This window comes from Pseudoliparis swirei, chromosome 24 (assembly GCF_029220125.1).
Source record: "Pseudoliparis swirei isolate HS2019 ecotype Mariana Trench chromosome 24, NWPU_hadal_v1, whole genome shotgun sequence".
Classification (NCBI taxonomy): Eukaryota; Metazoa; Chordata; class Actinopteri; order Perciformes; family Liparidae; genus Pseudoliparis; species Pseudoliparis swirei.
The window spans coordinates 27,186,507-27,211,208 of record NC_079411.1 but is presented as its reverse complement, the minus strand read 5'-3'; positions in this window follow the sequence as shown (position 1 = coordinate 27,211,208).

Genomic DNA, 24,702 nt, shown 5'->3' with positions numbered 1-24,702 from the left:
CTGCAGTCCAATTACACGAGCTGGACGACATGGAAACACACTGTGGCGCTCTGTGTGGTCAGCGGAGGGCAGCTGGACTAGAACATATCCTGGGAATCCAATGTTTGTGGTTGGGGGGGGGGGGGCAATGTGACTCTTGAGGGAATGTGTGGGCGGGATAATGGAGTTTGGAGAGAAGTGTAATGAGATGAAATTAGAGAAACAGAGAGAGAGAGAGAGAGAGAGGTGGCGAACAGTGATGGATGAGAGCGAAAGCTGAAGGGCAAATGCGAGAAGGAGAAAGAATCAAGAGAGGATGGTACGACGAGGGAGGGGGATGAGAGGGGAACGACTTCCTTTCCTTTATAAAGGAGAAACGAGAAGGAGGGAAAAAAACATCCAAAGTCAAAAACATGCAACGGAGAGAGAGAGAGAGATGTTTTATGCATTAACCTTGCTCTGCGACTTCAAACTTGCAGTCGCCTCTGCTTAATTCACTTTCATGCCTTGTGAAGCAACACACACACACACTCACACGCACACAAAAAGCAACACAAAAAAGTGGACAAAAGTCTCCACGCACACACTTAATTCAAACGATATATTTCTTCCCCGTCTGAGATGTGGAAGACGGAGTTGAAACAGAAGTTGGGTGGTGGTGGTGGTGGGGGGGGGGGGTTTGAAGACGAATTGCTTCAATTTACAGTAGCAAATTAAAAGTCTTATCTCGAGCAGTCAGAGCCGAGCGGATTTCCAACCCCCCCCCCCCTTTTTTGAGAAGTCTTTTTCCTGGAAACAAGAGAAAAAGTGAAACTTTTTTTAAAGTGCAAGAATATCTGATGGAGATTTGAATTGAGGGTTGAGCTCCTCTTGTGGCTTCATCGTACTGCCGTACAGCCGGGTTGAGCCGCGCTCACACCGAAACTCTCGCGAGTTTACTCGCTTGACCGTTTGTGGCTTTTCCGCGTCACTCGCGCGAAGGGGCGGGGCTTAAATAACGATCCGATCCTCACTGCGACGTTCTCCAGAGTCGTACGCTGCGTTTGCCACGCTTTACTCCTGTGAGTTCACTCGCTTGACTTTTTGTGGCTTTTCGCATCACTTGCTTCATTCGCGCCTTAGAGGGGGCGGGGCTTATCTCTGTGGCTTTACTCCGTAGAAACAGTTATCATCTCCTTCATCCACAACGAAGAACTAACTTCTAGTTCTGTTTCATACTTGTTGAGGATGTCCCGCAAACGTGTGAACATCTAACGCCCTTGTCTTTGGGTTCATAACATTAATATATATATATATATATATTAAAATATATATTTATGTATATACTGTATATATATTAATATATATATTAATATATATATTAATATGTATATATTAATATATATATATACATATACAGGACTGTCTCAGAAAATTAGAATATTGTGATAAAGTTCTTTATTTTCTGTAATGCAATTAAAAACAAAATGTCATGCATTCTGGATTCATTACAAATCAACTGAAATATTGCAAGCCTTTTATTCTTTTAATATTGCTGATTATGGTTTACAGCTTAAGAAAACTCTAAAATCCTATCTCATAAAATTTGAATATTTCCTCAGACCAAGTAAAAAAAAGATTTATAACAGCAAAACAAAATCAAACATTTGAAAATGTCCATTAATGCACTCAGTACTTGGTTGGGAATCCTTTTGCACGGATTACTGCATCAATGCGGCGTGGCATGGAGGCAATCAGCCTGTGGCATTGCTGAGGGTTTATGCAACTGTCCAGTGCTTCTTTTCCATAGCCCAAGTCAGACGCTTCTTCCGTTGTCTTGAGTTCAGAAGTGGCTTGACCATGGGAATACGGCTATTGTAGCCCATTTGCCGGACACGTCTGTGAACAGTGGCTTTTGATACCTGGACTCCAGCTTCAGTCCACTGTCTTTGAAGCTCCCCCAAATTCTGGAAGCGACTCTTCTTCACAATGCTGTTAAGGCTGCGGTCATCTCTCTTGGTTGTGCAGCGTTTCCTGCCACATTTCCCCCTTCCAACAGACTTTTTGTGGATGTGCTTTGAAACTGCACTCTGTGAACAGCTTGCTCTTTGAGAAACTTCTTTTTGTGTCTTACCCTCCTGATGGAGGGTGTCAATGATGGTCCTCTGGACAGCAGTCAGATCAGCAGTCTTCCCCATACTTGTGATTTTACATTACATTACATGTCATTTAGCAGACGCTTTTATCCAAAGCGACTTACAATAAGTGCATTTCAACCTAGAGTACAAACTAAGAACAACAAGAATACAGGAAGTAACATTTCCTCAACATAGTCGAACTACAAAAGTACCATAAGTAAGTGCTATCTAAGTGCCACTGAAGTGCTAATCTGTGTTTTAATCCAGATATAGTCGGAAAAGGTGTGTTTTCAGTCTCCGACGGAAGATGTAGAGACTTTCTGCTGTCCTGATGTCAGTGGGGAGCTCGTTCCACCAATCAGGAGCCAGGACAGCAAACAGTCTGGATTTCGAGTGATTAGCTCGAGGTGCAGGAGTCACAAGTCGATTGGCTGTTGCCGAGCGGAGCGAACGTGCCGGGGTGTACGGTGTGACCATATCCCAGATGTAGACGGGGCCCGATCCGTCTAGAGCACGGTACGCCAGGACCAGTGTTTTGAAGCGGATGCGGGCAGCCACCGGTAACCAGTGGAGAGAGCGGAGGAGCGGAGTGGTGTGGGTGAATTTCGGGAGGCTGAAGACCAGTCGAGCTGCTGCATTCTGGATGAGCTGCAGGGGTCGGATGGCCTTAGCAGGTAGACCAGCCAGGAGGGAGTTGCAGTAGTCAAGGCGTGAAATGACCAGAGCCTGGATCAGAACCTGCGCCGCCTTCTGAGTAAGAAGAGGACGTATTCTCCTGATGTTGTGCAGCATGTACCTACAGGAACGCGCTGTCGCAGCGATGTTGGCCGTCAGGGAGAGTTGACTGTCGAGTGTCACCCCGAGGTTCCTGGCAGTCAGGGTAGGGGCCAACACAGAGCTGTTGAAGGTGATAGTCAGGTCGTGGGTGGGGGAGCCTTTCCCTGGAAGGAATAGTAGCTCAGTCTTGTCAGGGTTGATCTGATTTAGTTTACTGAACCAAGCTGAGTGTTTTTCAAGGCTCAGGAAACCCTTGCAGGTGTTTCGAGTTAATTAGACGATTCAAGTGATTTGTTTAATACCCTACTAGTATACTTTTTCATGATATTCTAATATTTAGAGATAGGATATTTGAGTTTTCTTAAGCTGTAAGCCATAATCAGCAATATTAAAAGAATAAAAGGCTTGCAATATTTCAGTTGATTTGTAATGAATCCAGAATGCATGACATTTTTGTTTTTTTAATTGCATTACAGAAAATAAAGAACTTTATCACAATATTCTAATTTTCTGAGACAGTCCTGTATATATATATATTACTATATATATATATATAAATATATATAAATATATATATATATATATCCATGATATCACCCGTAGGCTCTCACAGCTCGGTGACTTTCACCTCTGCGTCTGAATGTCTCTTCAGCTCCACTAGAGCAGCAGTTAGATTCACCAACGGCGCAGAAGCTCGACGCCGATTGGCCATCGAAACTCGTCCTCGGGCGAATTCTTTTGAAATATTTCAACTTGAGGCGAAATTTCGCAACGCTCAATTCGCGTCTATCGCAACCACTCGCGTCGGTACGTTGACGTTGCTCGTGGTTTCTACTGGCGAGAACAGTTCGCAACGCTTTTGGTGTGAACGCAGCGTTAGAGTTCTTCTTGAGGACGCCGGGGAATCCGACACCTTCTAATCACGCCGCTGAAGAGAGGCTACAGTACAACTCCACCTTCACACTCGCACTCTGCATAGACGCTCCACTCGGGTGAATAATTGATGTCTCCAGTTGAGCGTCAGAGCCGCAGACGTGCACTTATTTACCGTCGTCCACATCATTAACAACGTCTCTCTTACCTCCTCTGTGTCTCTCGGAGATTTGCTTTCATAATAAACACGCAAAGCTGTTCAACCGACGCCGACGCGGCTCTCTCCGAGGAACACGGAGTGATGTATGCTTTGACGCGCTGTGCCGGGAAATTACAGTCGTAGAAACAGCCGAGCGAGGGAAGGGCCAGAGATACAAATATGTGCGTTGGATAAATGCATCGTTGCATTGTTTTTTGTGTGTTGTATTCAAGCGGTTCGTGTAAAAAAAGCTTTTTTTAATTAAAGCGTATATAGAGCTGACCGTGCTGCAGTGAATTCACTGCAGAGGTGCGCTCCAGCTCGGCTCCCTGGAAAACGGACGCTTTTCCGCCCCAAAACGCGAGCGGCGGTTTTGAGATGCTGCAAAATATAATTCAATCGGAAGAAAATGCTTAAAGGGGTAAAGAACGTTATTGATTGCATTTTGGTGCAGACTCAATCTGGATTCTCTGTCAGCAAAATAAACCATCCCCCCCTCCCCCTCCCCCTCCCCGTCCTCCCCGCTGTGAATGTAGGTTTGATGCTGCTGGAGAAAAGAAAAGACGAGTGCATTTTCTGGCATATCAGCAACTGGAAGCAGCACGCGAGGACTTGCAGCTAATTAGGCTGATAAATCCCATGTGGCCGAGCGGGAGGAGCGGAGCTGAAAGTTGACCCGATGTTTGATTTGGCTTTGATTGTAAATGATAAGCCCAATGCAGCTGTTCTACAGATGTTTTTTTTTTCAATTTTGGAAAATATTTTATTTCTATAAATTATTTTAGTATTTTTATTATGGTTTTATAATGTTTTTAAATGATTTATATCAATGTAATAAAAAAATATATATGTATATTTTATATATATATTTTAAAAAATCTTATTTGTATATATATATATATACAAATAAGATTTTTTGAAATATATTTGTATTCTTATTTTTGTATCTTATTCAAAAGATAAGATTTAAAATATATATTTTTTTTTTAAATTATTTTTTATTATTATTTGTGTGTATATATATATATATTTGTATCTGATTTCTGTGTATATATATGTATACACAGAAATAAGATACAAATATATATTTTTTTCTTCTTTGTATTTATATGTGTATATATATATATATATACATACTCACACACATAATTGTAATTCTACTGCTGATTGCAGGAGAAGAGCCTCATGGTTGTCGGATGGAGGCTGACCGATGTCACTGACTTTGTAATCAACAGACGGACTTATTAGTATTTTGGCTTTTGAAAAACATCATGCAAAAATCACACGTCTGCTAGAACGTGTAGTTCTAGGTGTGAAACCCGTTAAAACACCAACTAATGACCGACGCGCAGAACGTCTCTGGCCAGCGTTGCCAAATGCACGTCGCAAATTATTGATGCGCCCGTGATTTAAAAGCTCCTCGTGCCGAGTTGTTTACAGAGTTGTTTCACAATCTCTAAAATCCCCCTTCTTGCATCTCTAACTCAGTCTAGGACATGATTTATGATTTTTTTTTAAAATATATATATATATATCTGGTAAACCCAATGTATACACCATCAGGGTGATCCTCTCAGATCAGCGGCTCCACACATCCTGTGAAGGCGCTGATGAATAGACCTCAGTGTCTCCGAAAAACTAGAGTTTCTCACCTCCCAGAGGGATTACATGTCAACTCCCCCCGAACGTGTTCACGGGGAAACGTGTTGTCACTCTTCCAGTGAAACTATCCATGAGAATGTTTACACACGCGTCGGCCGACCCCTCCGCCGACCCCCCCGTCTCACAACTACTCTCTCTTTACCTCTCAGGTGAATAGCCATCTCCTTAGAGCTCCACTTTGACCTGGACACGGAAGCCCTGCCAGAAACACGTTTGTATGTGTGTGTGTGTGTGTGTATGTGTGTGTGTGTGTATGTGTGTCTGTGTGTGTGTGTGTGTGTGTGTGTGTGTGTGTGTGTATGTGTGTGTCTGTGTGTATGTGTGTGTATGTGTGTGTATGTGTGTGTGTGTGTGTGTGTACGTGTGTCTGTGTGTGTGTGTGTATGTGTGTCTGTGTGTATGTGTGTGTATGTGTACGTGTGTCTGTATGTGTGTCTGTGTGTGTATGTGTGTGTGTATGTGTGTCTGTACGTGTCTGTGTGTATGTGTATGTGTGTATGTGTGTGTATGTGTGTGTGTGTATGTGTGTGTATGTCTGTGTGTGTGTGTATGTGTGTGTATGTGTGTGTCTGTGTGTATGTATGTGTGTGTCTGTGTGTCTGTGTCTGTCTGTGTGTGTGTGTATGTGTGTGTATGTCTGTGTGTGTGTGTATGTGTGTGTGTGTATGTGTGTGTGTATGTGTGTGTCTGTGTGTACGTGTGTGTATGTGTGTGTGTGTGTATGTCTGTGTGTATGTGTGTCTGTGTGTATGTGTGTCTGTGTGTGTGTATGTGTGTGTGTGTATGTGTGTGTATGTGTGTGTCTGTGTGTATGTGTGTGTGTGTGATGGTTTAGAGAGGAGGAAGGGGGCCGAGGAACACTTTTTTTGAGCTTATTGAATAAGTCGTTGATTATGGAGCCGGTGGCTTGATGGAGTGTGTCGGTGTGTGTGTGTGTGTGTGTGTGTGTGTGGTAGTCAATGTAATTAAGTGCAGCTGTCGGGCCTTCCATTCCACGGCGTTGTGTCTGGGTCCGGTCCAGTGTTACCGCGTGTTTAGCCAAGACATGCTTACATAGGGAAACGGAGTAAGAACAAGGCATCTGTGTTTCATATGCACGCTTTGTGAAAGTTAAAACACACACACACACACACACACATATGCTTACCCGTCAGGACTCGCTCCCCCGGCTGGTCGCGGTTATACATGAGCGAACTGCTCGCCAGTTAGCACGGCGGTGAATAACTGTGCTGCAGCTGTGCCCGCGAGAGCGAGTGTGAGAGGAAAATCTGGAACGATGACTAAATCAATTTGAGCAGGAGGAAGGAGAAGAAGAAGAATCATATCAAACGGGCGGAGAGAGTACACGAGCTTTGTTTTAAGGTCACGCATAATGTAAAGCACGCGGCTAATCTGGGGCTCGCGCGCCTTTTTATCGACTTCTGCCGCGGCACTGACCGACAAAAACAAGAACGCATATCCTTTGTATTGGGTCAGCAGTTTGTGAAACTCTCTGAGACACATTTCCAATATCCTTCACGCCAATCAGCCATCTTGATTGTCCCAGTTGTTTCATTCTAACTCCGAGTGTGAGAACGCAGAGTTGAGACGAAGAGGAGAGAAGAGAAGAGAAGGATGGAGGAGCGGAAGTCCTTCATCACGGGGTAATCTGGGCTCCGCTTGGCTTTCCAATCAGCGCTTATTCTAATCGGGCCCAGCTGAGCAGGAAGAGAGGGTCAGGGGCTTCGGGGGTCACGGGGTCACATGTGTGCTGGGATCAAACTGAGACTCCCGATGAAAACCAAATCTAACTTTAGGAGAAAAAGTAATCATGAGACCAACGTCTGGGACTGGTGCAACAGAGTCTATATATTATATATATATATATTTATATATATATATAATATATATATATATGTGTATGTGTATTTATATATTTATATGTGTGTATATTTATGTGTATATGTGTATGTATATGTGTGTATATGTATATATATACATATATATGTATATGTGTTTATGTATATATATGTATATATATATGTATATGTGTATATATATGTATATATATATATATGTATATGTATATATATGTGTATATGTATATATATATACATATATGTGTTTATGTATATATATATGTATATGTGTATATGTATGTATATATATGGGTATATGTGTGTATATTTATGTATGTATATATATATGTGTATATATATGTATGTATATATATATACTTATATATACATATGTGTATGTATGTGTGTATATATATATATATTTATATGTATGTACTGTATGTATCATAAAAATTAAAAAAACAGGCAAAATGATATATATATATAATATATATATATACATACATACCAAGACACACAAACATACATTTCCACCTAAAGACAAAAAAACTGAAAAAAACAATACTTGAAAAGCAATACTTGTCACAGACAGAGAGATAACAGCTGAACAGAAACATGATGTGAGACGGAGATAAAGCTGAAAACATGCAGATGGGGGACGTTTGCGGGGGTGGGGGGGGGGGGTTGGTGGCAATTAAGCTGACTCGGGAGAAAGGAGACGAGTGAATGAAAGGAGAAGGGGGCTAAGAAGAGCAGCAAATGGGCCTTTAAGTCTGTGAGCGGTGGAGCTGAGATGTTCACAGAGATCCTGGGAGACGTTGAAGGGAACGAGGGAACGAGGGAACGAGGTGGCAGCAGTCTGGGGTCTGGATGAGGATCCCAAAACAAGAAGAAACAAAACGTGAGAAAGGAGGAGGACGCGGTGGTTGAGGGCAAGCACAGCGGCGGATGTGAGGCGCGCACACAGGATGCGGAAAAAACTGCTCCCGGTTCCCATGAACTCCAAGTCCCGTGAGACCTCGGGTGTGGGAGAACTCTTTTACGCTACTTCCTGTCGAGCTTTAAATAGAAACCGACGGGAAGAAGAAAAAAATCCCTCCATAGATCGAGCAACCCAAAGTTATCGAGGAAAGCCTCGACTGTCGCACATTAAAATGGCCGCAAAACTCAAAAGAAACGCCCAACGAGATCTTCGGCGAACTCGTTGCGAGCTAACCCCGAGTCACGAGCTAACCCCGAGTCACGAGCTAACCCAGAGTCAAGAGCTAATCCCGAGTCACGAGCAAACCCCGAGTCACGAGCTAACCCCGAGTCACGAGCTAGCCCAGAGTCACGGGCTAACCCAGAGTCATAAACTAATCCCGAGTCACGAGCAAACCCCGAGTCACAAGCTAATCCCGAGTCACAAGCTAACCCCGAGTCACGAGCTAATCCCGAGTCACGAGCTAACCCTGAGTCACGAGCTAATCCCGACTCACAAGCTAACCCAGAGTCACAAGCTAACCCAGAGTCATAAACTAATCCCGAGTCACGAGCTAACCCCGAGTCACGAGCTAGCCCAGAGTCACGAGCTAGCCCAGAGTCACGAGCTAACCGAGAGTCATAAACTAATCCCGAGTCACGAGCAAACCCCGAGTCACGAGCTAATCCCTAGTCACAAACTAACCCCGAGTCACAAGCTAACCCTGAGTCACGAGCTAACTCCGAGTCACGAGCTAACCCCGAGTCACGAGCTAACTCCGAGTCACGAGCTAACCCCGAGTCACGAGCTAACCCCGAGTCACGAGCTAACCCAGAGTCACGAGCTAGCCCAGAGTCACGAGCTAACCGAGAGTCATAAACTAATCCCGAGTCACGAGCAAACCCCGAGTCACGAGCTAATCCCTAGTCACAAACTAACCCCGAGTCACAAGCTAACCCCGAGTCACGAGCTAACTCCGAGTCACGAGCTAACCCCGAGTCACGAGCTAACCCAGAGTCACGAGCTAACCCGAGTCACGAGCTAAACCCGAGTCACGAGCTAACCCCGAGTCACGAGCTAACCCAGAGTCACGAGCTAACCCAGAGTCACGAGCTAACCCCGAGTCCCGAGATGTTTCTCCCCCAATAGAGCTAATTTGTTCCTCTAAGGGAAATGTTCTCGATGTTCTCGTTCCACGAAACGCTCGTCGAAAAACAGAACGCTAGAGAGAGAGAAAGAGAGAGAGAGGTTCCCCGAGTGTCGCCGCTAATTAGCGCCACCTTCACTGCGAGCGCTACGCCTCTAAATATTTCGGATTAATTGGCTACGTGACACGTAACTCTACAGTCTTTTCCGCTAAGTCTATTCCTACCGCGTGAAAAAGATTAAGTATTAATGGCAGGAACTTTGAGATTAGGTTTGCTGAATTAACATTTGGTGTGCTAAAACACTCCCCCCCCCCCTCCCCCGCCCCCACACACACACACACATGTTCTTTACTTCTTGAGGGCAAGATATTATCTATTCAATCACACGAGTGGAGGTTTTTCTTGATTGACTTCCCCAGTTTATTATTCTTTCTCTTTTTCCCGAGTTATGCTTGAAAATGGCCAGTTTTTCTAAAAATAGAAGCTCATGCATCTTTTTTTCTTGGCAGAAGAAAACAAAAATAAATTCGGAGCCGTGTGTTTATTTCTCCCCCAGGATATACATTGTGAGGCTGATTATGATTTGGTGTGCGCTTTGTGTATTTGTGTGTGTGGTTGAGTGGGTGGCTGTGTGAGAAAGCGAGAGGTAGGGGTGTGTGTGCGTGTGTGTGTGTGGGGTTGTTTCACAAGTGTGTGTTGTAGTAAAAGGGTCATGGGACTTCCTGCATGGATATGGACACACACTGAATCACTGCAGAAGTTGTGTAGACATTGTCATTGTTTCCCAATAACACGGCATTCCCCACCTCCCCCACCCCCCGGGGGGGACAGCTGGATATTGGAACCAGCTGGAAGACGATGTGAGGCCGGTTTATTTCGATATATTTTGAACTCCATCAGACGGTTGACGAGAAAAAAAAACTGCATTGCAAAATGTACCAAAAAAAGGAAAAAGAAAAGTCTCCATCCCAAGTTTTTTTTAGGGTTTTCTCTGTGAACGCTGGTCTTTTTGAGACACTGCCTTCCCCCAGTGCCGCGTTGAAGTAATAATTCAAGTGTTTTTTTTTTTTTAAGGACGATGAGCAGAAGAATGGAGATCTTTTGGACGGCCGACACAAATCACAGCTTTATCTCTGGAGACGTGTTTTGAGAAGCGATCGTCCGAAATAAGAACGTCCGCCCGGAGAATACTCAATCCAGTCAATACCGGGGTAGTAAATCACCGCCGCGGCTCACGCCCTAAACTCAATGAATACTCCAACAATAATAGTAAACCATGCAGGAAACCTCAATACCCTCCATTGATTGTGGAGAGCTTCATACACCTCTGAATAATCTCCTCTCGTTTAACCCCAAATACATCAAAATAAAATCCTCCCCCTGCTACGTCTGTCAATAAAACGCTCCGGTGCACTTCAATGTCCTCTCGGCAATCGGCCCATACGGCGACCAGACGCTGCGCCTTAAGGGCCCCCTGCAAGACAAAAAAGGGCGGCTGAATTCATTTGCATGCCATTGCTTTTCGGATTCACAGCGTCTCTTTCTCTCTCTCTCTCTCTCTTTCTCTCGTTCTCTTTTCTCCTCGCGGAGAGAGGCCAACGAGCTCTTGTGTGCATCGCCTCCGCTGCACCGGAAAGTTTACAGAGTTAAAAGATGAGACGTTCGAGTGGCTCATCCAGAGATAAAGTGCCTCGCACCTCCAACTTTTCTTTTAATTATTTTTATTTTTAAACCCTCCCCGGTATCATCAAGTGGGCTTTTTTTTGTGGTTTTTTTGCACATTGCTTAAAAGTGAACGAGTAGATCAGCGGTTAATCCTGCGGGGCTTGCGCCGCTAAGTAGCTCGTCGCTGTCTGGATGCTAAAGAGGGCTCGGATGCTGATGTTGTCAGGTGTGTGGACGAGGCAGGAGGAGAGTAGATAAGCTATTGTTTTCACAGGGAAGAGCTCAAGGGGCGGGGGGGGGGGTTCGTTGTTGCGGCGCAACGCTGACGCAACCCGCCGAAAGGGCGGCGTGCCATTTTGGGGGGGGGGGGGGGGAGTTCTGTCGGAATGGGAATTTCTCCACACAACATGCGCGACAACATGCGCTCACTGCATATTCACACGCACACATCCGCCAAGGCTCATGAATGCAAAATGCAAACGCACACAGGCAACAGATGACACACACTTCACACCGCTCGGCTCAGCCGAAGACGGGAACCGAGGGCGCCGTGCGCCTTCGTCACATCGCCAACGGCGATAAACGGCGACCTCTGTGCTGCACAGCTGTTTTGATTTGCTTCAAACTACAACCCAATTTGCAATATTGTTTTTTTAACAGCCTCCTACATTCATGTGTTTTTGCTTTCTCTTTGTTTTCCGCAGGCTTTCCCGGATGAGATATCTCCGAGATAGCTCTTTTCGTCAAACTCGGGGTAGTGAATATTCCAAACACCGTTCCTACATGTTCAATACCGATGTCCTTTAGTCATACACGGATTAAACAGACGGATCAGGTGGCAACACTGAACCTTAGAATAACTGTTATTAATCAAGACGGTCTCAATACTTTCTAAAATCAAGTGGCGTTAATGTTGACGACTCGATCGTGGCTGTTAGCATGCTGACTGCAAACACCTGTTTTATCATATTCATGACGGGTTCATTGTGTTTTCATAAGGTCCTTAAAGCATAAACGTTGAAGTTTCACAACAATCATGAGAATTGCTGCCCTTTCCTTTCAAGGATTAGCCATATCCTCAATTGATGAAAAAAAAGACAACAACACTAATCGTCTGAATTTGAGTTGAGCTCATTATATTAGTTTTTTTACGTCAGTGTGTTCGTTGCAACTTTTTGGGACTGAAAAGTGAAGCCGATGTGGAAGTGCATTTAAAATCGCATTATTTATAATATCCAGCAGGGGGCGACTGCAAAAAGTTGTCTTATTGTAAGCAAGTCCATGAAAATATGAACCTACTTTTTAGTTGAGCCATTAACTCGGTAAACATTGTGAACATATGGTATGTGGTCTCAAATGCTGATTTCAAGTCTTCTTTAATAGAACATGATTTTAATTTCATTAATTCTGTTACCATTTTGAGTAAATTAGCAAATAAAGTAGTGTGTTCTGGGGTGGGACTACCTTGCGATTGACAGGTCGCTACCACAACGTCGGTTTTAGGAGTCATCAGTGTTTTTGTCGGAGAACTTTAACTCTTTCACAGTGTTTATTAGTTCAAGAATTATAAAGTGCGTCTCCACTGAGAACGTCTTGCTTAGCATTCGGTTGTACTTAAGCTCCGCCCTCTTGTGTAACAAGGGCCAAAAACGCCAAAACTCAAGACAAAAAAAGTTGTCCATAAACCAAAGGGAGATTTCGCAGTGACTACTTCCACTTATGATATATATATATATATATATATATATATATATATATATAGTGTATGTTTATAGGTTGAAGACGGGATCAAGGCAAACTGTATTCACATGGTCCATCTCAGAAGATAGCACTCAATGCTTTCTCTCTATGACCCGACAGCTCGGTTAAAATGACACACACGTACTGTAACTATTCAATTGCAACTAAGGTACATTTCTCATTTTTTTTGAAAGGCAGCAAAACATATTTTAGGGCAAAGAAAAGCCTCCGCGGAAGGCCTTTCATAAAAGGAAAAGCAGCCTTTGAATTGACCCCTCGGTACATCGAGATGACTCGCGTCAGATGGCCTGAAAGGTCCGGGTGGCTCATTGCTTTCAAAGCAGATCCAACATGTATTGTGGAGGGAAGCCGTTCATTGCTTTGTGGACAAGCTACCCACAAGCTCAAAAAAAATCAATTCTTGAGTTTGGGAGGCAGAGGTAGTGGCGTGAGGACAGGAGGGGATGTGCTTTCTTCTTTCTCTTCTTTTTAGTCCCTGTCAAAGCTGACTTCTTGAGTCCAGAGAGGAAAGCAGCAGCAGTCTTTTTCTAAAGACTCGCTCCGATTGCCAAGCAGACGCGTACACGGGAAGCAGGCACCACGGACACCACGGAACAATTAAAGGTGCCATCTGGAACCGAAAATGGTTCTTCAGTGATGCCATAGAAGAACCATTTTTAGTTCCACGAACAACCTTTCAAACCAGGGTTCTTTATTTAAAGAGATCTTAAAGGAAATGTTTCTACAACCTATAAAAGTATCTCAAAGAACCTTCAACGAATGGTTCTTTAAGGCACCATTTATGGTTACACAAAGCACCTTTCAAACCAGGGTTCTTTAAAGAACCATTTCTCTAAAGAGTTCTTCAAAAACCTATGAATGTGTCTCAAAGGACCTTCAACGAATGGTTCTTTAAGGAACCATTTTTGGTTCCACAAAGAACCTTTCAAACCAGGGTTATTTATTTGAAGAGATCTTGAAGGAACCAGGGTTCTTTAACGAACAATTTCCTTAAAAAGTTCTTCAAATAACCTATAAAGGTGTCTTAAACGAAAATATGGTTCTTCAGTGGGTGATGGTTGTTCGTAGAACCACAAAGCCTTTTAAAGAACCATTATTTTCTGTGTAGTTTATAGACATGCGAAGTCGATCGCTTTACGCTACCTCCTGCTGAGGCGTCATTGACGAGTCTGGAAAAGGTTGCCGTTATACAAACTTCTCTATTTCCGTCACATGGACCATCGCGGATTTGCGAACTACACCAATCAATTTGAGGCATGCACATGTCTATCCGGGTCTTAAGGCCTGATTTTGTAATAGATACGCACGTATTATGTTTGGACTGCATCGATTTCAAAGACTATCATCTTACAACATCTGGCATCGGTTACTGTCTCCAATAATTGAGTAATTCTCATCTTGAAAAGCCAGTACAGGCGTTCATAGTTTAGTTTTGGCTGAGCACACTTCGCCCTCCTCTGAGCGTCAAATCATTTCATAATATTTCACAGTTACTTCTTTGTCTGTTTGAGCCTTTTCGCTCTTAATGCCAGCAACTCCGATATCCGGCGATTTGAAAACGACCCACTGCTTTTTCCTTTCCTGAACTCGCCCGTTTTGCCAAAGGATTTTTTTTTCTTTTTCCCAGGAAAGAAATAGAGCTGCTTGGATTGTCTGCGTTACCGATGTGAAAAAGGGATTCATATTTAACCGGACATGCATGAGAGTAGTCCCAAAATCAATACAACTCTCATATTTGCCCATTAAATATGACGTTACGTGTCGGGAGTCGGTTCATTTTCAATGAAAGGCAACTTTTTTCATATTTAGTGGACCACTCGGTCCATGAATCTGTTACCGGCTGGTTATTTGGTGTCTGTTGGTGCGTGGTGGTTATTACTTTTAAAGATAACCACCGAGATCTTCCTCCATACCTTTTTCAATTTCAACTCCGAGCTGCTGCTGTTTGCCAAAGATATATAAAATATGAACTGAATACCTGCTCTCTTTATATTATAGTGTTATTGAGAATAGCAGAAGATATCTTTACATTACCAATACAAAAAATAAGATTGTTTCTTAAAACCCTCGTACAGATATCGTACGAACAAGACTCTCCAAACTTTGGTGATTCTGCCAGCGAGCATTTCGCTGTTGCATTACTGGCTTATTTGACAATAAAAGTGTGTCTGATGGGTTTCTACTCTGGATTAGACGCTTCTTCATCTGCGGAGAATCATAGATGTTCCTCACTGGGGTTTTTTTTGAGGGGGGGGGGAGGGGAGGCTTATATGATGAAACAATCACAAATTGAAAGTGGCTTTCTGAGGCGTTCTACAACACGTCACCTATCGTTCGTTAAACACAGCTCTGATCCGCAGACGGCGTTACTGTAAACTCGTACGCTCGGCGTTGATGGATTTAACTCCACCGCGACGCCTCGGCTAAACAACGTCTTCCCGTACAGTCTCGTGATCGTCTGCATACGGCCTTTTGTTATGGATGTCGGTCAACAATACCCTGGGTGGCTTTAATAAAGACACCCCCGAAAACCGTGACATGCGCAAAGCCCCGGAGAGCCTTTGAGGCAAAGCCAGTCTGTCAGTCAGCCTGTGTCACCCCCCCCCCCCTGTCATCATCACCCATCAACTGCAAAAATACAGTGACAAAGACGTTCATGAATATCAATCAAGTGGTTTTTTTGGGGGGGGGGGGGGGGGTTTGCACCCTTCTCGTTGACAGATGGAGACCTCAGGCACAACGCTGGGGGTCTCCCTTATTTTGAAGCACCCTTTCAACCTCCTGCCCATTTTATTTATTTCTCCCCATCTTGCCTCAGCCCCCCCCCCCCTTCTTTTACCCCTCCTCCCCTCGCCCATTTGCGCTCACCAAGCAGAAAGCTTCAGTCATAGCCCCGGGAAACGTGGCTGCAGGCAGTGGAAGACCCCCTCCCGACCCCCCACACCCCCGTAACTACGAAACAGACACATCGAGACCTGCATTTTGACGGAATAATATTACAGACTCGGGGGGCAGCCATGTCACACTGTGGCACTCAGGAACACGTGAGCATGTTGCACGTATCAGAATCAGAATCAGAATCAGAATCAGAATCAGAATCAGAAACAGGTTTATTGCCAAAGAATGAATGTATGTGAGCACTCTGAGGTATTTGGCGTTAGGCGTGTTTTGTGAGTGCTCTCGGACTGTTGGAATGTGATATTTAAACAGTCCATGTAGTCGCACTGTGCGATTGAGGGGGAAGAGAAGAAAAACGTGCCGTAAGAATAACACTTCCATGAGTATGAGGTAACGATGTCTGGTGACTGGACCGTGGCGGTCGCCTAACTCACGTTCGTTCATTCTCCGGCGACATTGGAAGTCTTGTTGGTTCGATCGGAACACGACGAGTTTTATAGAGGCAATGATCACCATTTGTTACAATTGGAGAAGTTGTCCTGTCATCTGAATCGAGTGAAAATCCACGTCCGTGATTTGTCAAGAATTACATTAAATACATGTAATTTATGTAATTTAGCTCATGCTAAACCATGAGTAATACCATAAGTAATACCATGAGTAATACTATGAGTAATACAATGAGTAATACCATGAGTAATACCATGAGTAATACTATGAGTAATACTATGAGTAATACCATGAGTAATACCATGAGTAATACCATGAGTAATACCATGAGTAATGCCATGAGTAATACTATGAGTAATACCATGAGTAATACCATGAGTAATACCATGAGTAATACTATAAGTTAGTGCCAATCAGTAAAGTAAAGATTTCTCCACAAACTACCAGATAATATTTGTCAGCGTTCAGGTTTGTATATTTCTGTGTATATTTGTTTTGTTTTTTCGTATTTACAAGTTATTCGCCTCTTCACCAGTTGTAGCGTCAGGCATGAGTCGTGATTGAATGTGACCGCATCGCTGGGTGCAAATAACTCACGAGATGTCACAGCGACCCTCTCACTCCCGCTTAAGAGGTCTTTATAGAAACACAACATACCTATTATATAATAGTAATTATATGCAATATTATGAATAGCCTATGTCGATGAATATTTTTTTCATATAATTAGATGTAATGTAAATGTTATCTTGGATATAATGCCAGTAAATTCAAGTAAAATGTGGGTCGGTGGCTAACAAGTACGTCTTTCAATCAGGGGGTTGGCGGTTCAATCCCCGCCCGAGTCGATGTGCCCTTGAGCAAGACACTTAACCCTGAATTTCTCCCTGTAGCTGCGTCTACGGTGTGTGAATGTAACATGTAAAGTGTCTTTGAGTACCTTCAAAAGCACTATATAAATTAAATGTATTGTTGTTAAAATACAGTCGTGGGCGGTAATTTAAAAAACACTTCAGGTTCCCTGGTAATTGTACTTTTAGAATGAAAGTCCGACATAAATTAGTAAAATAGCTGGAAACTCAAGTCTTTACCCAACAGTTACAGCTTCACTTGAGTTGGTTTTCTGTAGTTTTGTGTTGTGGCTTCATGCTGATTGTGTGTGTTTTTACCTGATAGTGTAGCGTGAGGCTCGATACACCGGCAGCCCGAAAACCGTCACCCCGTCACCCCGGTCCACGGTGACTCGCCTCCGCCCGCGGTCCACGGTGATATGTAGTGTGTGTGTGTGTTCTACAGCGTGTGTGTTCTAGAGTGTGTGTTCTACAGTGTGTGTTCTGCAGTGTGTGTTCTAGAGTGTGTGTTCTAGAGTGTGTTCTACAGTGTGTGTTCTACAGTGTGTGTTCTAGAATGTGTGTTCTACAGTGTGTGTTCTACAGTGTGTGTTCTAGTGTGTGTGTTCTAGAGTGTGTGTTCTACAGTGTGTGTTCTGCAGTGTGTGTTCTACAGTGTGTGTGTTCTAGAGTGTGTGTTCTACAGTGTGTTTTCTGCAGTGTGTGTTCTAGAGTGTGTGTTCTAGAGTGTGTGTTCTACAGTGTGTGTTCTAGAATGTGTGTTCTACAGTGTGTGTTCTAGTGTGTGTTCTAGAGTGTGTGTTCTACAGTGTGTGTTCTGCAGTGTGTGTTCTAGAGTGTGTGTTCTAGAGTGTGTTCTACAGTGTGTGTTCTACAGTGTGTGTTCTAGAATGTGTGTTCTACAGTTTGTGTTCTACAGTGTGTGTTCTAGAGTGTGTGTTCTACAGTGTGTGTTCTACAGTGTGTGTTCTACAGTGTGTGTTCTCCAGTGTGTGTTCTAGAGTGTGTGTTCTAGAGTGTGTGTTCTACAGTGTGTGTTCTGCAGTGTGTGTTCTAGAGTGTGTGTTCTACAGTGTGTGTTCTGCAGTGTGTGTTCTAGAGTGTGTGTTCTACAGTGTGTGTTCTACAGTGTGTGTTCTACAGTGTGTTCTCCAGTGTGTGTTCTAGAGTGTGTGTTCTAGAGTGTGTGTTCTACAGTGTGTGTTCTCCAGTGTGTGTTCTAGAGTGTGTGTTCTACAGTGTGTGTTCTAGAGTGTGTGTTCTACAGTGTGTGTTCTACAGTGTGTGTTCTAGAATGTGTGTTCTACAGTGTGTGTTCTACAGTGTGTGTTCTCCAGTGTGTGTTCTAGAGTGTGTGTTCTAGAGTGTGTGTTCTACAGTTTGTGTTCTCCAGTGTGTGTTCTAGAGTGTGTGTTCTAGAGTGTGTGTTCTAGAGTGTGTGTTCTAGAGTGTGTGTTCTACAGTGTGTTCTAGAGTGTGTGTTCTAGAGTGTGTGTTCTACAGTGTGTGTTCTACAGTGTGTGTTCTACAGTGTGTTCTAGAGTGTGTGTTCTAGAGTGTGTGTTCTAGAGTGTGTGTTCTACAGTGTGTGTTCTACAGTGTGTGTTCTACAGTGTGTTCTAGAGTGTGTGTACTACAGTGTGTGTTCTACAGTGTGTTCTAGAGTGTGTGTTCTAGAGTGTGTGTACTACAGTGTGTGTTCTACAGTGTGTTCTAGAGTGTGTGTTCTAGAGTGTGTTCTACAGTGTGTGTTCTACAGTGTGTGTTCTACAGTGTGTTCTAGAGTGTGTGTTCTACAGTGTGTGTTCTACAGTGTGTGTTCTACAGTGTGTGATCTAGAGTGTGTGTTCTACAGTGTGTGTTCTACAGTGTGTGTTCTAGTGTGTGTTCTACAGTGTGTGTTCTACGGTGTGTTCTAGTGTGTGTTCTCCGGTGTGTGTTCTACAGTGTGTGTTCTACAGTGTGTGTTCTACAGTGTGTGTTCTAGTGTGTGTTCTACAGTGTGTGTTCTAGTGTGTGTTCTCCAGTGTGTGTTCTACAGTGTGTGTTCTAGTGTGTGTTCTACAGTGTGTGTTCTACAGTGTGTGTTCTACAGTGTGTGTTCTACAGTGTGTGTTCTACGGTGTGTGTTCTAGAGTGTGTATATCTACAGTGTGTGTTCTACGGTGTGTGTTCTACAGTGTGTGTTCTACGGTGTGTGTTCTACGGTGTGTGTTCTACGGTGTGTGTTCTATGGTGTGTTCTAGTGTGTGTTCTACAGTGTGTGTTCTCCGGTGTGTGTTCTAGTGTGTGTTCTACAGTGTGTGTTCTCCGGTGTGTGTCCTCAGCAGAGGAAAGGAAAGTAGAGCAGGAACAACATCTGGCCGCGGTGACGGAGACGCTCTGAACATGGCTGTCTTCTTCCTCTTCTTCCTCTTCTTCCTCTTCCTCTTCTTCTTGTTTCCGTGCCTCGGCTCCACAAAGCCGTGTAATGTTTTGAGTCATGATCTCACCATTATTCCCCAGCTGACACATTACACTGCCAGACACGAAGCTACACACACACACAGGTGGCCGGGCGAACACACACACGCACACCAGTGAGCGTTTGGTGAGCGCTGTGTGAAGCTGCTGCTGAGGACTGCAACGTTTCCTCTTTTCTCTTCTTCTCTTCACCGCCCGTCAATCCCGGGGAGTTCAGTGTGACTCAAAGCTGAACTCGTAAAAGAATTACTACACGGTCGTCAACACGCCGGGAACTAATTAAAAAAGTACCCCAAAAAACCGAAGGAGAAGAAATAGTGAGAGAACGTGGGAGACGGAGGAGGGGGGAGGGGAGGGATGGGGGGGGGGGTCAACCGAAGAGAAGACGCCGCACATTGTTGGCCTTTCTCACACATTGGGCTGAACTGTAAAAGCACGAGATACTGTTCACTGGGAAGAACAGGAGGAGGGGAATTACTGGGAGAACAAAAAGTACTGGTTTAAAGTACTGGTTCAAACCAGTCCGACAAATACAGGTTTAAACCAGTAGAAAAAGTACCGGTTCAAAGTACTGGTTTTATCCAGTACGAAAAAGTACTGGTTTAGTACTGGTTTGAAATAGTACAAAAACATACTATTTTAAAAAGAACATACTGGTTTTATCCAGTACAAACAAAATACTGGTTTAAATTACTGGTTTAAACCAGTTCAACAAATACTGGTTTAAACAAGTACAAATACATACTAGTTTAAAGTACTGGTTTTAACCAGTACAAATAAATACTGGTTTAAAGTACTGGTTCAAACCAGTAGGCTACAAGAAAAAACTGGTTTAAAGTACTGGTTTAATCCAGTACAAACAAATACTGGTTTAAAGTACTGGTTCAAACCAGTAGCCTACAAGAAAATACTGGTTTAAAGTACTGGTTTAATCCAGTACAAACAAAGACTGGTTTAAAATACTGGTTTAAAGTACTGGTTCAAACCAGTAGCCTACAAGAAAATACTGGTTTAAAGTACTGGTTTAAACCAGTACAAACAAATACTGGTTTAAAAGAGAAGAAAACAATTAAAAAGCACAAGTGTGACACAGAAAGATCAAATCTGTCATCCTCCATTCCGCGTTTCCAGAAGATGAGTGTCATTGTGTTGTCAGCTAGTTCACTAAATACCTTTTTCCATCAGCTTGTCATTTGTTTTCTCCTCTTGAGAAGAAAAGGTGTCACTTCTGTAAGTCGTAGACGTCATCTTCTGAACAGAAACGTCCAAACGGAGACCGGCGGTGGAACAAGAAACACAAATTCAAAAGCAGGAGACAGTAAAGGGTAAAAAAAAAAAAAAAAACTCCCAATCCTGAGTGCACATGTGTTCCGTTTTGACAATTTTTTTTAATTGCGTTGCCTTGACAACCAGAACAATGGTGTAAAAAGGCTCTTTCGCTCTGATGCCGGCTTAAAAAAATGATTTTTCTCCATCACGGATTTTAGCGAGCAATTAGTGAAGACGGGCGAGGAATTTAACTTTAACCCGCCGCATCAGCCTTGCTTTCAGAAAACAGAGAGGGTGGTTGTGGGAGGAAGAAGAGGAGGAGGAGGAGGAGGGTGTCTGACTTCGAGAGCGGAGTGGAATTTGAATGCACGGAAAATAAAGACGGAGGAAAAAAAAGTCTACTTAAAAATGAAGTTGAAGGGCAGATGGAGACAAAGAGATGAGAAACATTTCAAGAATGTTTCTTTGAGAAAATGCTCGTCTTTCCGGCTGGCGTGTGAACAAACGCCACGTGAGGATACATTCATCACACTGAGGCGGCTCGGTCCACCTCGCGGTCCAGGAAGGCGGCGCTCCGTCTTTGTTAACTCGCCCGTTTCCCTTGAAGGCATCACGGCGTCATATGTCTTTGTTTAGCCGCTGAAAGACAACAGGAGAAAAAGTAAAGCATGACACATGACGAGCGGCAACGAAAGAAGTAGAACATGCGCTGTGAGCTCACACGTTGATTTCTAAAAGTTTGGGCAGAAGTAGTCTTTGAGGTTTTTTGTTTCTGTCGAGCATTCTCGATGCGAGGTGTCTTTCTGTCTCTCTAACTATACTCATTAACATTTTAGAAATATAATTGATTTAACCAACAGCGGGCAATGTGGCTGTTTATACCACATATTTTACGAAATATGTAGTCCTAATTATCTTTATATGTTATTTTTCTGGTAAGAGACGAACTCTTCATCGGATCATTTATACAAAAGCCAGTTTCTTGCATTAATTTAGGATCTTAGTTTTATATTTATATATATATATAAATATAAATATATATATATATATATAAATATATATATATATAAATATAAAACTGAGATCCTAGTTTTATATTTATATATATATATATAAATATAAAACTAAGATCCTAAAGCAATCATATATATTATATTATATATATATAATATATATAATTGCTTTAACCAACAGCGGGTACGTCAGGCAATTTGCCTTTTTATTCTAAATATTGTAGTAAATATGTATTTTGTATTATCTTTATGTTAATTTTCTGGTAAGAGACAAACTCTTCATCGGATCATTTATACAAAAGCCAGCTTCTTGCATTGATTTAACCCGTAAAAGATCTTAGTTTTCTATATATATATATATATATAATTCCTTTAACCAACAGTACATCAGGCAACGTGGCTGTTCGTACTACATATTGTAGTCAATATGTAGTACTAATTATCTTTATGTGTTCATTTTCTGGCAAGAGGCCAACTCTTGATCGGATCATTTATACAAAGGCCAGATTCTTGCATTAATATAAGATCTTAGATTTCTATATATATATATATCATATACTTGCTTTAACCAACAGCAGGGTACATCAGACAATGTGGCTGTTGAAACTCCACATTGTAGTAAATATGTAGTCCTAATTATCTTCATGTGTTCATTTTCTGGTGAGAGGCGATGTATCATTCACAGAAAGGCCAGTTTCTTACATTAATTCAACCCCTTAAAGATGTTAGTTTTCTGCTAAATATATCTTGTTTTCAGAGGTGCATGGCAACTCCTTGCCCCCCCTCCCCCTCCATTTCTCTAGAACTAAGCAGGGACCTCATGGGATTGGAGAATCCACCACCCATGTCCGTGTTTAGTGTGGGGCGTTCGCTTAGAATAGACACAGCCTCTGTTTCACTCATTTACTGACCAAATCCGGAGGATTATCTCGATTGTAATGGGTCTCCACGCTGAGTAGTTGGATGAGCCTTTTCCAATTTGCACCCATAATGATCTTATTAATTCTTTACACTGGACTAAACCAACTGTCGCCCAGGGCTATTTTAAGCCTCCTATTACCTTAGGGTCAATTTGACCCCATTCAATGTTTAACGTCGGTGTTCTTTCGGGTCAATTTGACCCCAGGCTGTTTTTCACTGTGTCAAACATATAAGAAATATCAACTTTTTTATATATTTAAAGGGATATTTAGGTAGTCAACAACAAACATAAAGTACCTCACACTTAAACTTGGAAAACAATATTAATTCTAATAATTTTCTGGAAGTTTTAATTGCTGGGGTCAAATTGACCGCAAGGGTAGAATATGTCAGTAAATATAAAGGTAACAGGAGGGTTAAACATTGAATGGGGTCAAATTGACCCTAAGGCAACAGGAGGGTTAAAGGCAAACAAAAAGGCAAGAAATACACGAGAGGTGCCAAATTCCCCCCAAAAATCGATGCCGTTTGGTGTTTTGGTGACGAATTCCCGGTGGATTCCGACATGGCGGATTGCTATTATTGCAATTCATGGCCCACAGGCAATGATCGGCACATATTATGACACTCAATGTGTCTGCTTGCACACCTACTCATCATGTGCAAATCCCTGCAGTGAACAGTTATGTCTGTTATATTACAGGAAATGTGGAAATACAGAATGAGCAATATTTCCCTCCAAAAGGATTTATTACGTGAGTGTGGCAGCTGTCCCCAATCTGGCCTCGGCTGCTGGCTGGTTGACAATCAGTCAGCTGCTCTGACTGATTGGCAATCAGTCAGCAGCCGCTTGTATAAAAGGGCAGCAGAGCTGGAGGGAGGGGGAAAGGGAGCAGACGCGTATGTTTGGCGGTCTGCTCGGTGTGCGTTTGCCAAATAAAAGATGTCTTCAGACAAAACCTCTGTGTGCCTGGCGAATCCTTGGTGGTGGTGGGGGAAACCCACGGGTAGCGGCATGGAACCTGCTACACTGGAGCCCAACGTGGGGCCCACTGGAACCCAGCGCCTGGAAAGGATGCGGCCAGATCCGGAGGTGGAGCTGATGGACAGCTTGGGCCAAATGCTGGCCAGAATTGAGGAGATGGGGCGGGCACAGGCAGAGGAGAACCGCCGGTTCCTCAAGGCCTTCCTGGACCCGCCGGCTCTGCGGCCGAACCCCGAGGCCCAGGCCCTGCCGGAGCTGCCGACCTCCGAGGCCCAGGAGCCGCCGGAGCTGCCGACCCCGAGACCCAGGACCCGTCGGAGCTGCCGACCGCCGAGCCCCCGGACCCGTCGGAGCTGCCGACCTCCGAGGTCCCGGACCCGTCGGAGCTGCCGACCTCCGAGGCCCCGGACCCGTCGGAGCTGCCGACCTCCGAGCCCAGGACCCGTCGGAGCTGCCGCCCTCCGACCCCCAGGACCCGCGGGAGCTGCCGACCTCCGAGGTCCAGGACCCGCCGGAGCTGCCGACCTCGAGCCCCAGGACCCGGCGGCGCTGCCGACCGTCCATGGTCCCGGCACCCGACGCCGCTACCGACCACTGATCCCGGGCCCGTCCCCATCTCGGCGGGCTTCAGCTCCCGTTCCCCGCCCCGTCCCCAGAGTCCCCACGTCCCGAGTCCTGGCCGGTCCTGGCTCCCCGTTCCCCGGCCCGGCGGGCTTCAGCTCCCCGTCCCCCCCGAGCCCGGTCCCCCAGAGCCCCCACGTCCCGAGCCCGGTCCCCCAGAGCCCCAACGTCCCGAGCCCGGTCCCCCAGAGCCCCTCCTCCGCCCAAGCTCTCATGGGGGGGGAGGGGGAGTAGGTTAGGCCGGATGGAGC